Here is a 15,125-nt window from a genome sequence, read left to right as displayed (position 1 = left end):
CAGGTTCACCATAGGTCCTGCATACTGCTGGGCTCCACAGCTCCTCTTTGCTGAAGCAGGCCAGCAGCTTCATTTTTAAGGGTCAACCCTGGAAAAGAACAAATGGCCATCAACAAGTGGATATATGAATGAGGCATGGTTCATCCTTACAGTGGCAATAGAGCCTCCACTGTCAAGAAGCACCACAAATGAAACACAGCATGGTGACACTGCTTGAATAAGACCAACCAAATTTCTATGGAAAATTTATAACTTCCTCACCTCAAGAAAAGGCAAATGATCCACGAGGGATGCAAAGCACACGGTCTTCTTAGGATGGGAAGACAGGAAATGATAACAGTAGCCACAAGAAAAAATACCAGCTGTGTGCATGTGTTCTTCATCAGCACTGGGGTAATATCTCTACAGATTTACAAAGATTTCACTTTGCACCTACCGTCCTTCCTCACACACTGTAATACTAATGAGTACTACAGTTTATGACTGAGTTGAGGAACTCATTTATTGATAAATAAGCAATAATTCACATGCACCTGAAAGTTAAAACTTCATATGAATCCTCTACTTCTATATATGTAGGGGTTGTAATCTAAAATGTTCATATCCTTTGAGGAAAATTATGATGAAAACTTTTAGAACATCTCTACACTCCCTATTGGAATTGAAATGAAATTGAAATCACCTCATGAAGTGAAATGAACCTAAAACTGGAAAGATCTCATATGATTACAGAGCACTGCGCCCTAAGAAAGAAGGAATGCTTTGAATGGAAAAGGATTTCGCAGTGTGTATGCCACATTTAAGCATCTATGCATTTGTTTCATTAAAACATCAAAGTTCATCAGAGTCTAAAAATCACAGACAGCTTTTCTAGTTTTCCATTGGCTGTTTCTAAGAAGCACACAAATTTGTTCCATAATGAAAACAAAGGGAGGCTTTTATTACAAAATGTACACTTATAGGAGGGAGAGGTTGAGCTATGAACCCCAGCACATGACCTCACTTCCTTGGCGATAGGTCCAAACAGAACTTGGAACCCGGCATTCACCTGGCACCACAATGCAGCGACAACTGCCTCCCCAGTCACTTGGCTGGAGACAGTTAGCAGCAAACATGCTGTGCTGCTTTTCCAGACCTCAAGGCCACAGGCCCAGGACCCCACGAAAGGAAAGCACTTGGCAACGAGTGAGAGGATGGTTCTCTTGGCCCAGATGCCTCAGGACACTATCCAGAAACCACCCGAACACCATGGGCAGCACAGGGCAGGTCTCCCCAGACCTGGCCCCCAAGCACCCAGAGACAAGAGGGAGCCCAGGATAGGTGTCCCAAGGCTCAACTGTTAGCCGCTCGAAGTCACTGAGTCGAGGACAGGTCCATGGACCGGACACTACTGTGAGTCCCTCTGCACAACTTCCCTCCATCCTCAGTGTGTTGTGTGGGAGCTGAGGGGATGGGGTCCCAAGCACAGTCCTCCTGGATGGGGGCAGGCATGGGGGCCTGTGAGCCCAGGGTCCTGTCATATTCCCACCCTGGGCATGGCTGGGAGGAGGAGAAAGGCAGGGCCCGAGTGTTGGTCCCCAGCCTGATGGCTATCTCCTCTCCTGCTGAGGCAGAACCTGTGACAGCCTGTGAAATGGCTGTCTGCTGTTTGGAGAGTACAGGATGTTTGGGGCAAAAAGAATACAAACCATAGTCTACCACAGCCTCATGGTTCCCGGCCTTGGGACTGCTGGGCACTTTCCCAAAAACGCCGTACAGGGGACTACTGGCCTGGACCTGGTCACTAGGAGCCTGTATGTCGTGTTCTTCCACCAGGCACTGGGGCCCCACAATAACAACGGGGTCCAACATGGGTGCAGGGTGTGTGGGTGTGAGCAGAGGGGACTCTGTACTGTGAGCAGAGAAGGACTGAGAGGACCTTCAGAGCCAGACAGCAACGTCAGCCCCTCCTTCCAGGACTTAGTAAACAGTGGAACCAGCATCCTGATCCCAAAAGATTGGGACCATGTCCTCATCCTCAACATCCTCTCTGCTCAGCCACTCTCTTGGCCAGGTGCAAGGTCCCCATCCACACACTGGTGAGAGCATCAGAATAGGAACAGGGACACTAAGTCACTTCACTTCCTGGCATCATTTCATTGTGCCATTTGACCTCACTGTAAATCCTGGGCCCAGGAGTCCATGCGTCACTGCCCCAACTGTCCTTCCCCCGTCTCCAGCTCTTACACGTCATCCCATCAGCAGCTGAGCTTGCCCAACACATCAGGCCATGCTACTGTCCTCTCCCTGGCACTTGCTGTCTCACAGCACTGATGCAGGCCCTGCAGGTCACAGGATGGAGTCCTCCTGGGCTCAGTGACATTGTTTCAGGGAAACAGTGAGTACAGTTACTCTGACTTAAGGCTAAGAAAGCCGGACCTAATTCTTTCCTGGGGATTTTTCATAAGAAACCTGGGGTACATCCTGAGTGACCGCATAAATGATGGGATCACCCAGGATGAGCCTCTGTTTTCTCATCGCTACAAGGAGTGGTTGTCTGAGTACAATTAGGCTGTTGCTCTTCATGCCTGGAGTTCCATACAACCTGTGCACAGCTAATGAGATCGTCTGATAATGCTAGTATTAGTAGGTGTCTCTTTGGAAATTTAATTTTTAATGCATTAACCGTTTTTCTGCTGGATCCCTTTTGAGCCCCTTCTAGCATGAGCCTCTCAGGACCATGTGGGGTGTGGTCTTTGTTTTAGCCTCAAATCCTCCTGAGACTTAATAGGGGGAACACTAATTTCAAGACTCTCTACTGTCTCATCACAGATGGGAACCCAGTCTGCAGAGAGTCTGGCAGAGCTCTGCACAGTAAGCACGGTGAAGGCAGGGCCGCCCGAAACCGTGATGGAGTCCAAGGAGCAGGACTTTCTGGAGAGGAAGAGAAGGTGGGTATCAGCAGTCAATGAATACACATGAAGAGACACTGGGTGCAGACACTTTTCTAGTTGTTGGCCATGATCCTATGGGCACAGCAGGTGCCATCACTGCCCTTTTGGTTTGAAGGTTGGGGGGCCACAAAGGCCCCCTGGGGAACAGTACAGATATTCCTCACATGAAGCATGATTTGGTCCTTTCCTGGCTTCCACAGATGTGGATAAAAGCAGTGCATCTGTGTCCAGAAAAGACCTAGAGAACGTGGCAACATATCACTGCATGGGTTAGAGACTCAGCTCTCACTTGTACACACAGACTCCTACTGACCATGCTTTTATCATATATTTATGCAGCAGCCCTGTGACCTTGAGTGCAAGGACACAGGAGATCCCAATCCCTGTCCTCAGGAGCTGAGCTGCCGGTGGGGAGAGGAAGAGGTCAGGCTTCCCTGAAGAAACAGAGGTGTCACAACACAACACAAGGACTGCTTCCAATGGAGCTGTCTGTCAGCCTCTCAGGGATGCCTGGGACTGCACTGTCCCATTAGGGTCAGCAGATGTGGGACTGGCACTGCACGGATTGGGCAGGAGGCCCAAGTGTTCCTACCTGCAGGTGCGCTTCGTAGGCAGTATGGATTTGAAGGCCTGGTCTCTCATTTTCCCACCTTCCTGTCTTCCCCAGGTCCACCTCTTCTGTCTTTGATTCCTCACCGGAGCTGATATCCCAGGTGGATCCCCAGGATGACCTTCTCCTGAACCAGCTGGAGCCTCCTGAGCCCACTGAGGCAGAGCTCCACGGTGAGAGGACTGTAGAATGGGCCTGTGGGGAGGAGATGGGCCTTGAAACACTGCAAGGCTTTGAGCTGCTCAGGGACCCAGGAACACTGAGACACTGGGCAGTCAGTGTGGGGATGCAGGCTGGGAGGACTTCCTGGGACTGTGTTGGTGCACACAGATGTCTCTCACAGGCTGAAGGTTTTGCCTGGGAAGAAACAAGAACAGTCGGTGATCTTTTCTCCTCTTTCAACTGCACTGCCAGCTCCAGCCCACACTGACGTCCCACCTGCTGAACTCGTGCCAGCTCCACCTGCAGCTCCCATAGCAGCTCTGGCCCCACAGCAGGAGCCAGCACCTGGAAGCCCTGCTCCACCAGGAACACAGCTGCAACTTCTGGCTCCATGGCAGGTGTCCTCTCTTCAGATCTACCTGGACCCAGCTCTTCACCCCTATCTGCAATCTCTCTCTCCTACAGATTTACTTATCCTGTTATTCATTGCTGCCCTTATTTCCCAGAGACAGGGCAATGATGGAATTCCTTTAAATAAACTTTTAAGGTTTTAGTCTTGTTTGAAATGATCAACCTCCTGCATTTTCAGTGCATTCTCAGACATTGGCAAGGTTGTGCAACCTTCACCACAGTTCATTTCGAAGATTTTCCTCAATTCCAGAACCAAAGGTATTTCCTCCCCTCTCCCCTCCTGCTAGACCCACTCATCTTATGTCCTTCTAATTTATCTATTGTACATTTTTTTTTACAAAACTGCAATCATATTGGTTTTGGCCAATATTCAATCTTCCTTATTGGAGGAAGGGAAAATCCTACCTAGATTGCAGTGATTCATCATCACAGAGTAAACTGTGCAGTTTTTTTTTTTTTTTGACAGGAGATAACTTTTACAGTAAAATACAGAAAGCATCATAAAACAATAATAAAAGACACAAAGTCATCCTACAAAAGAACAGAGTCCGCTCCCCTGGGTGTTCCTCCTTTAAGTCCTTTTATTTTGGTTCCTAGGATAAAACTCAGGGTCTTGCATTTGCGATGTTAGTCTTTTATCTTCGGGCTCAGTTCTACATCTCTCAGCTGCAGTCTGCAAAGCCTGGCAGAGGACATCTCTGTGTCATCTCAGGAATGCGCTGGGATATGGCCCACTCCTCCTCCGTCCCTTACCATTTGCAGTGCCTACACTGAGACAGTTCTCTCAGCAACTCCTGCTCTAGACTCTTTCCCAATTTTCACATCCATAGCAGAGCTGCAGTCCGCATCTGTCCGTGTCATTTTTAAAGATGGATCCAGCAGTGAAGATTCTGGGTCACAGCCACATGAGCGGCAAGGCTCACACGATCCCATCCATGAGGTCTTCATGGTCAACGGGGCAGAACACAGTACCTGGGACACAGAATTCCATGGTGCCTTCTGGGAAAGGAAGCTCCGCAGCCTCTCCCGGGGGATACTTGGTGGCCAACATCCTCCTGAGGTTTGTCACAGCTCTTAAGACAGAGGACCAGGATAACACAGCCCCACCTCTCCTATTGGAAGATGGACAGTCAGTTCCTTGATTAAATTCAGTTTTCAAATGTGAAATTTCAGAGCATTCTGGACACCAGGGGCCACAGTATCCTAGTAGAATTTACTCCAGTCTTGCCTGTAAAACACTGCGGACTCCTCCTGACATAGCCATTTTCAAAGTCAGTAAATTTTGTCTCACTATGGGGGATCTCAGAATGCGCCATCTCCCTGAGATGCATGACAAGTCATTTCCATTTTTTTTTTTTAATTTTAAGAAGTGTATTCAGCTCAGGGGTTCAAGTCCTGAGTTCAATCCTTGGTACCAATTATCAATCAATCAATGTTAACACTCAATATCACTATGTACCAAAATTGCCCAGTTGGAATTTGTCACCCTCTTGCCTCAGCCACCCACAGTACTAGGGATTACAGAGGCTCCACACCTCAACCAGCTTCACTAAGCAATTTTGAGAAGCAAAGTCCAAAATCTACTGGCAAGTTGCTGTCTGCCAGAAAAGACCCTCATCTTTCTTCAACCCACAAGGACCGTGCGGTCTGAGGAGGTCTGGTACAGATGCACAGCAGGCTCTCCAGATGCGTTCATCTCACAGGGTAAAATACACACAGCTTCCCGATAAAGGGGAGTGGGGGTGACGGCTGACTAAGAAGAACCCAGCTCTGTACCTCACCACCCCAGCGTCACGAGGTCAGGAGGGAAACTCCTGGTGACTCTCACCACTCCACAGCCTCTCAGAACACAGCCGCCCCCAATGCTGATTACACAGACGCTTGCCTCACCCACCCCGCTCGCCTTCGCGGCCTCCCTGGACACCTGGGTCCTGGGCACTAGGCGCTGTGGCTCTGGCACCAGTGGGCGGCCATTGGAAGAAACAGCCGAAGCCTGACAACTAGCCATGCTTTAGCAGAATCAAGGATGACAGCCTCGCCTGGGGATCCTGCAAGCATAGACGAAGGAAATATAGAGGGGTGGATAAGGGAGGGGAGGAAAAGGAAAGAAGAAAGGACTAGAAAAAGACACTGCATTAAGCACTGGCTGCCATCTGCTATGACATTCGCTCCACCTTCAGGGTGACCGCAGAGGCCAGAGATACTGGATTTGACGGATGCGTGTGCAGAGTACTCTCCTCTTGTGATCCCATCCCAGGGCCCAGGGACATATGGGGGAGAAGGAAGGGACTGGGTAGGGGAAGGCAGGCTGGGAACTCAGAGGAAGGCTGACAGATGGGCGGATGTGCTGGGCAAGTGGCAGTGGGACACACTGCTTTCCTACACATTCCAGGGCTCTAGCAGACATGCCCAGTGCCCACTGCCCCATCTCCCACCCCACGCCCTACTGACACTAAGCAGGGATCTTTTTCCATCAACACAAACAGCCAAACTGATGTTAGGAAAGGAACTGGCAAGCCACACACAGAGGGGCAGCAATGGAAGTAAAATAACAAAAGTTTACTCCATGAATGGGGACCCATGACACCTAATGGCTGTGCCGATCGATGACCCACTGGTTACAAGTCCTTCTGTTCTAGGGATTTACAGCCTTCATCTCATTCAGGTGGTTACACTGCATTTTCACAGTTCGCACTGATGATATTCAAAACTTGGTGGCCAGGCACTTGAATTCCAACCCCAGGCAGCACTGCTCTGGTAGGGGAGGTCACCTTTAAAATTCGTTTACTTATCTATTGGAGCCCAGGGCAAGGGGGCGTGTCTGGTTAGCAAAGCCAGGTTAACAGTGGTTCTTTTCATTTATAAAACCTTTTAGGGAGACTAGATGCCTCTGGTGCCAGTTAATTTTGAACTGAACAGAGCAAAGGGCAGAAGTTACCTTATATTGGGACATTTCCTAGGTTTTTTGCTATGAAAGTGTTCTCCATCACTGACACCCACACAGCCGCTGGAACCCACACACATCATAGAAGCGCTGCCCTGCTCTGGGGGTCCCACCTGCTCTTGCCCTCCATCTCCCCACCCCTCGTGGTGCTCAGCTCCAACAGTGTACCTCAGAGTCCATGGGAAACCACCTTCTGGAGGGGTCGTGTTGGGCCTGGGTTCTTACTAGCTACCTACAAGTCATCCTGTGACTCGGTTTACCATTCCACGACACACGGCAAAAAGTACACCTAGAGTCTCAAGGGGCAGTAACTGCAGTTTGAAAGAAGGGCCTATTGCCCTGGACTCTCAACCTGGCCATGACAAGTTCAGGCCAGCCTGTTCTGGAAGATGGTATGGTATATTAAACTAGTGAGAAAATATGAAGTACCTGGACACAGATAAAAACTGAAAGGACTTTATTACACACGTGTGGACTCCACTCTAAGAGAAGTGAAGACCCGTTATAGGATTGTGCATAGGCTTTACAGGGTCTACAGTAATGACCTCATTCAGGTGGTTACATTTCATTTGTAGACATACAAATCATGGTCACAAGGCAGTTAACTTTCAACCTAGACGTAATAGTTCTTTGCTGTTGGGGAATTTACCTTGAAGATGCACCTAGCTATCTATCTTAACCCATAAGAAGGAGGTGTTCAGGGTCAGGAAAGCAAATGTTAACAACACTTCTTTCATTTAGACACTTTTACCCAGCCTCGTGGGAGCTCAAGACCTTGATGTGCCCTGTTTTCTCAGGGTGAGGCCAAATGCCTCATTCAGCAATTAGTGCCTTGGTTGCCTATTAGTTTTGAGCTAAACAAACCAAACTGCTGTTAGAGACAGCAGAAGCCATTCTACATTGTAACACTTTGTAGGCTTTTGCTGTTTACAAAAGTTCTCCCTTTACTTTTTAACTCCTTACCCCTTATTATGTTCCTACCAATTTTCATTATTCCACATAATTAGCATCTGATAATGTTGGGCAGCAGCTACTCTTTGATGTATGAGTTTTGATATCCTTTTTTCTACACAGGGCTCAAACCTGAGGACGAGCAATATAACAAGAATTGGTCCTTGAGGTTGCTGACCCAAGCTCACTAGGCTTGTTAACCAAGGGGTGCACAGCAGTCTCTGGGGTCATTAGCTGGCCAACAAGGAGTCATTTTAGCTCCGTTAGGTTTCACAGAAGACACAGCTACTGCTCGTGGAGGCACCAGGTAGGGGCATATGTTGGGGAACTAGTGGCTGCCACTGACAGTGAAAGGAATTTGTTTTCATTTACAAACACATAGAGGTTAAAATGGACATTTACTTCATATGTGTAAAAGGTTAAGTTGAGCTAATGTGTTTATGGAGGATAAGCTGTAGGTTGTCAGCCAAGATGAAGCTGCTTCACCTTGGTTTTGCAAAATAGACTCACTCTTTATCCCTCTTTAGATCAGCCATGCTGGCACCCTGTCAAGCAATGGATATTTCTTTTCAACAGGCCAGATGCCATTTCTAGGAACAGGAGAACCAAGCCTGACACAAAAGTGAGCATCTAACTTGGCTTATTTTTAGTAAAATAGATATACATCACTTTAAAAAGCTACACATTCTAAGACATCAAGATGCTGGCAATGTCACGTGATATAATCTTATGGGGCCACCACCATTGGCTGGTGAGTAGCACATGATTGTAGAAGCAAAACCACCATCATTTCATGAGCGTCTGTTAAGTATCAGGCATTGTACAGAGTGTGTTCTCTACAAATGGTATTGGAAGGTACTGTTTTTATCTTCCTCACTGGACAAAAAAATTAAGACTTGGGAGAGTGAGACTTGCCCAAGACCACACAGCAAGGTTAAAAATAGAGCAGGTCATTTCTCAAAATGGTGCAGAGGAACTGGTACATGACACACAGAGATGCAAGAGTGGGTAAAACAAAAAAACCTTTACTTTGCTAGCAAAGGTTCAGCCTGCAGAGAGGGCTGTATCAATTGACTGACCCTCGGCTGCCTTACAATCTGCCTTTTATACTTTTACAGCCATGGCCTCATTTTTGGTAGTCTGATAAAACATTCCAGTTCTCTCAGTTTCTGTCACAAAACAGTTTAATTTTAACCCAAATGTAGCACCTTCTGTGTGGTTAGGGTGTTTATCTTTAGGATTCCACCTAATTAGCTATTCTAGCCCACAAAAGTGGGAGTCAGGGTTAGCAAAACAGGACTGGTGACATTCCTTCCATCTTAACTCTTTTATAGTCATATGATTTACACGAAGTTTAGGGTTTAGGGTCTAATATGACAACTGTTATCTTAGTTTGAACATCTGATCTCACCCTGGGGAATCAATGGAAAGCAAAAGAAATAAAACTCAACCTGAGTCTCATGCATCATACAAAAATTAATTTAAATCAAGAACTTAAATATGAAATGTAAATCAATTAAAAATTTAAACCTGGATGTGAGGGGCTGGGGATTCAGCTCAGTGGTGCCGCTGCCTGCCTCGTAAAAGCAAGGACCCAAGTTCGATTCATAGTACAAACAAAACAAAACAAAACAAAACAAAACCTGGATGCGGTAGCACATGGCTATAATGCCAGCTATGAGGCAAGAGGACCACCAAGTTCAAAGCCAGCCTGGCAACTCAGCAAGACCATGTCTTAAAATAAACTTTAAAATGGGTAAGAGACGTAGTTCAGTGGTACAGCACTTGCCTAGTATGCACAGGGCCTGGGTTCCATTCCTGATACAAAAATAAAATTTGTGTCACCTACATGTACCAACTACTCACAGTGAATGTACTCATTATGTACTATAAACAAAAAAATAACATAGGCAAAAATCTTTGGATGTAAGGATGGTTAAAAATTTCTTTGACTTAGCCAAGCATTGTGGTGCACGCCTGTCATCCCAGCACTTGGGAGGCTGAGGCAGGAGGATCGCTGGGATTTAAGAACCAGCCTCGGCTACACAGGGAGTTTCAGGTCAGACTCAACTATATAGTGAGACCCTGTCCCAAAAAACCAAAAAAAATTTTTTTTCATTGACTTGCCAAAAGGAGGTTGCAGCAAAGTTGAACTGGGCTAAGGATATTACTATAGGTGGTAAAGTAATATCACAATGAAGGATGGTTCGGTTTGTTATATTAATGGGTGTAGTGTGTATACCAGTAATATCACAAAAAAGAGGAAAAGAGAATAGTGCTAAAAGTGCAAAAGGTTTCTCTATCTCCTTAGAATTAAGTTAGTGAAATCTGAAGTACATTCTGCTAAGATGTACATGGTACATCCTAGACAAATGACTAAGGAAAAAACACCAAGAAATACAGTGAAAAAAAGCATTAAAGGAATTTAAATGTTTCTATTAATTTCCTCATGCTACAGCAATAAATTACCACAAACTGTTTGACTTAAAGCAACAGAAATGTATTTTCTCCCAGTTCTGGAGGCCAGAAGTCTGAGACCAAGTGTTTACAAGGCTCTGCTCCCTCAGACAGCTCCAAGGATAAAAACTTTCCTGGCTACTTCCAGCCTCCAGTGGCTCCTATCAAACCTACGTGATCCTTGGCTTGCAGCTGCATCACTCGTATCTATCAGAAGGAAGTAAATAATAAAGATTAGAGCAGAGAAGAGGAAATAGAGAATAGGAAAATAGCAGAGAAAAGAAGCAAAACCAAAAGCTGGATTTTTTAAAAGTTTAACAAAACTGACGTTAGATTGATCAAGAAAAAAGAAGAAAAACTGAAATTACTAAAATCAGAAATGAAAGAGGACAGATTATAAATAACCATACAGAAATACAAAGGAGACCTGCCTCGCAAGTACAAGGTCCCGAGTTCGATGCCTGGTACCAAAAAAAGAAATATAAAGGACTATGAAAGTCTACCATGAACAAATATTCATCAACAAACTGAATAACTTTAGATGAACTTGACCGATTCCTAGGAAAGCGCCAACTACAAAACCTACTCAAGAAGAAATAGACGTTCCAAATATAGCTGTAACAAGTGAAGAGACTGAATTAGTAGTCAAAGAAAATCTTAGGCCCAGATTTCACTGATAAATGTTTTTTCTTTTTTGTTTTTTGATTTTTTTTTGGACCGGAGATCGAACTCCGGTCCTTGCATTTGCGAGGCAGGTGAGGGAAGGCCTGGCCTAAATCCCCAGCCCTCACTGATATATTCTATCAAATATTTAAATAAGAGTATGAGTTCTTCACAAGTTGTTCCAGAAATACACAGAAGAGGGAATATTTCCATATTTATTTATGAGACAAGTACTGTCCCAGTACATATCATGAAGAAGGATACTACACAGCAGTATCTCTTCTGAATGTGGGTATGGAAAGCCACTACAAAATACTAGCAAACCAAAAAAAAAAAAAAAAAAGCAAAGCAATTTCCAGGACATATAAAAAAAATTGTATACCCTGACCTTTTTGGATTTATGAAAGAATGACTTAAAAGGCTTAACATCTAAAAATCAATTAATAATATCAATAGAATAAATGGAATAACATGACCATCTCAGTATACATAGGAAAAACATCACAAACCAGGCATGGTGGTGCAGGTCTAGAATCCCAGAATCTGAGATGCTGAGGTAGGAGAATTACAAATTCAAACCAAGCCTGGGCAATTTAAGGAGGCCTCACAGAGAGACAGAGGACAGAGAGAAGGGGCTGGAGAGAGAGAGAGGAAAGGAAGAGGAAGGGAAGGAAGGAAGGGGAAGGGAGGAAAGAGAGAGAGAGAGAGAGAGGAAGATAGAAAGAAACAAAGAACACTTGGAGAAAAAAAATAAACAAGCTTCATGCTTAATTTTTTTTTCAAAAACTAAGGATACAAAAGAATTTCCTCTACCTGACAAAGCCAAAATACTAAAACATTACATCTAATATCATACTTAATACTGAAAGCGAGAAAGATTTCCCTCTAAGATCAGGAACAAGACTAAAATATCCACTCTGCCTATTCAACATTGTACTGAAGCATCTAGTCAGGTCAATTAGGCAACAAAAGTAAGGAAAAGGCATCTAGAATAGACATCTATTCACAGATGACATGGTCCCATAATTAAAGAATCCTACGGAATCTACTAAAACATTGTGCAAGTGCATTAAGGTTGCAGAATACAGTAAAATATACAAAATGAACTGTATTTCTATTTACTTGCAAAATATCTAAAAATGAAGTTAAAAAACTAATTCTACGTACAATAGCATCAAAAAATAAAGGGCCGGGGATGTAGCTCAGCGGTTCAGTGGCCTGCCTCGCAAGTGCAAGGACCTGAGTTCGATCCCCGGTACCACAAAAAAAAAAAAAAAAGAAAGAAAAAAATATAAACAGAATTTGTAAATTTTACACTGAATTCTTTGGCAAATTTGCTCTCTGAGAACTTCAATGCACTGTTACATCAAAGAAGATTTAAACAAATAGAAAACACCTCATGTTCAGAGATCAGAAGACTTAATATTGTTTTTTGCTTGGTTGTTTTTTTCTTTTTCGTACTGGGAATTGAACTGGGGTCCCTGCGCTTTGCAAGGCATGCGGCGGCACCACTGAACTAAATCCCCAGCCCAACTTAATACTGTTAAGATAGCAATATTCTCCAAATTGATCTATATATTTGTTATCCCTTCCAAAACCCCAAATGGCTCCAGTGTAGAAATTAACAACGTTTCTAAAATTCATATGGAATTGTAAGACAATGAGCAAAGAGTAGAGAATAGCTAACAATCTTGAAAAATGAGAACAAAGTAAGATGATTCACATTTCCCAATTTCAAAATTTACTGCACAGTAATGGTAATCATGACAGTGTAGTACTACTGTAACAGAACTGAGATACAGAAAGAAACTCCAAGATTTACAGTAACTAAGTTTTTTGTTCGTTTGCTTGTTTTGTTTTGTTTTTTTCAGTCAGGTTCTTGCTTTGTAGTTCAGGCTGGCCTGGAACTCACTACGTAGTCTGGGCTGGCCTCGAACTCACAGCGATCCTTCTTCCTCTGTCTCCTGAGTGCTGGGATTACAGACGTAAGGCAACACACCTGGCTGTAACTGACATTCAAACAGGGCACAGAGACCATTCAAGGGGAAAGGCATTCTTTTTAATAAATAGGTCTGGGTACTCAATAGTCACATGTGAAACAATGAAGGTAGACCCTTCCTTACGCCCTATACAAAAATTAATTTAAAATGGATCAAACATTTAAATATAAAGGTGAAGCGCCAGGATTTACCTCAGTGTTTCTGCTGCCTGCCTCGCAAGTGCAAGGTCCCGAATTCGATCCCCGGTACCAAAAATAAATAAATTAATAGGTGAAAACTATAAAATTCTTAGAAAACACAGGAATAAATTGTAAAGCCCTTGGATTTGGCACAAAATACTGCCTTTTTTTTAATGTTACCACAGATCATACCCGGGACCTTGCACTTATGAGGCAGGCAGTGGAACTATTCAGCTAAATCCCCAGCCCAACACAAAATATTATCCATGAAACAAAAAGCATAAGTGACCAAAGTAAAATTGATAAATTAGAATACATTAAAATTTTGTTTTAAAAAGGACATCATCAAGAAAGTAAAAAGACACCAATGCATGAGACAAAATATTTTCATATTATGTATCTGATTGTTTAATATTCATAATATTAAACAATTTCTGCAAATGAACAAAAAAACAATTAAAAACGGTGCAGAGGACATAAATTTCTCTGAACAAGGGATACAAATGGCCAAAAGAAGACATAAGAACATGCTGAACATCATTAGGCATCCAGGGAAAGATAAATCAGAAGCACAATGAGTTATCACTGCACTAGGCACTTTCACATTCCTGGGACATAATACCAGATATTTGCAATTCAAAGCAAGAGAAGCACATGGTTTTTAGAGGGTTAGGTCCATGGCTGGTTGGCTCCAGGGCAGAAACAGCATGGCAGAAGGGCATGGTGGAGGCAAAGTGCTCCCCCCATGACAGGCAGGAAGCAGAGAGGGAGGTAAGGAGCCAGGGAAAAGAATTCACTCTCCGAGGGCACTCCCAAGTGACCCACTTCTAACAAGGCCCCACTTTCTAGCAGTAAGTTAGCTATGAATTCGTCACTGGATTAATCTCTTATGAGACTTTTGAGAGACACTGCAGATCTAAACCATAATACATACTCACTAGAATGACTAGAAAAGTCAGATAATAGTGAGTATTGGAAACCATGTGAACAAATCAGAATCATCACTCTCTGCTAATGGAAATGTAAAATGACACAACCACTTGGAAAATAGTACAGCAAGTCCTCAAATGGTTAAACACAGAACTACCATGTGATTCTATTCCATGGTAGATACACAACAAATATATACAAAAAGTTTTACGTAAGTGCTTATAGCAGCATTATTAACAACTGCAAAGATGGTAACAAACAAGAGTCCATCAACTGATGAATGGGTAAACATTTGATATTCATACATTAAAATACATAAAAGGAACAATATACCACTACATGCTACAAAATGGATGAACCTTGAAAACATTAAGCTAAGTAAAAGAATCCAGTCACCAATGACCACGTATTATATGACTCCTCTCACATGAAACATCCAAGGTAAGGAAACCTGTAGCAACATAAAAATTAGTGCTGGTTTAGGTCAGGCATATGGAATAATATTAGTTCCCTAGGTCTACAGGAAGAACAAATCACAGACAGGGTGGCCGAAACAGTTTTAGAAACAAGAAGGATACTATCAAGTTAGTAGGGCTGGCTTCTCCTGAGGACAGAGAGGGATGAAGTTAGTCCAGGCTTCTCTCCTTGGATTGTAGGTGGCCACATTCTCCTTCAGTCTTCACATGGTCTTCCCTCTATGTGTGTTTCTGCTCAAATTTTGATAGACTCACGCTGGGTCACTGGATCATTCTGGCTAATTCCTGTACCCAGTGTGAAGACTGCTTTCTTTTTTTTGCTACCAGGTTTCGAACTCGGGTCCTTGTTCTTGTGAGGCAGGCAGCTGATTCACTGAACTAAATCCCCGACCCGTGAACTCCAGTTTCA

This window comes from Fukomys damarensis, unplaced genomic scaffold (assembly GCF_012274545.1).
Source record: "Fukomys damarensis isolate Sample0158 unplaced genomic scaffold, DMR_v1.0_HiC HiC_scaffold_13, whole genome shotgun sequence".
In the NCBI taxonomy this organism is placed as follows: Eukaryota; Metazoa; Chordata; class Mammalia; order Rodentia; family Bathyergidae; genus Fukomys; species Fukomys damarensis.
This window is presented reverse-complemented; position numbering follows the sequence as displayed.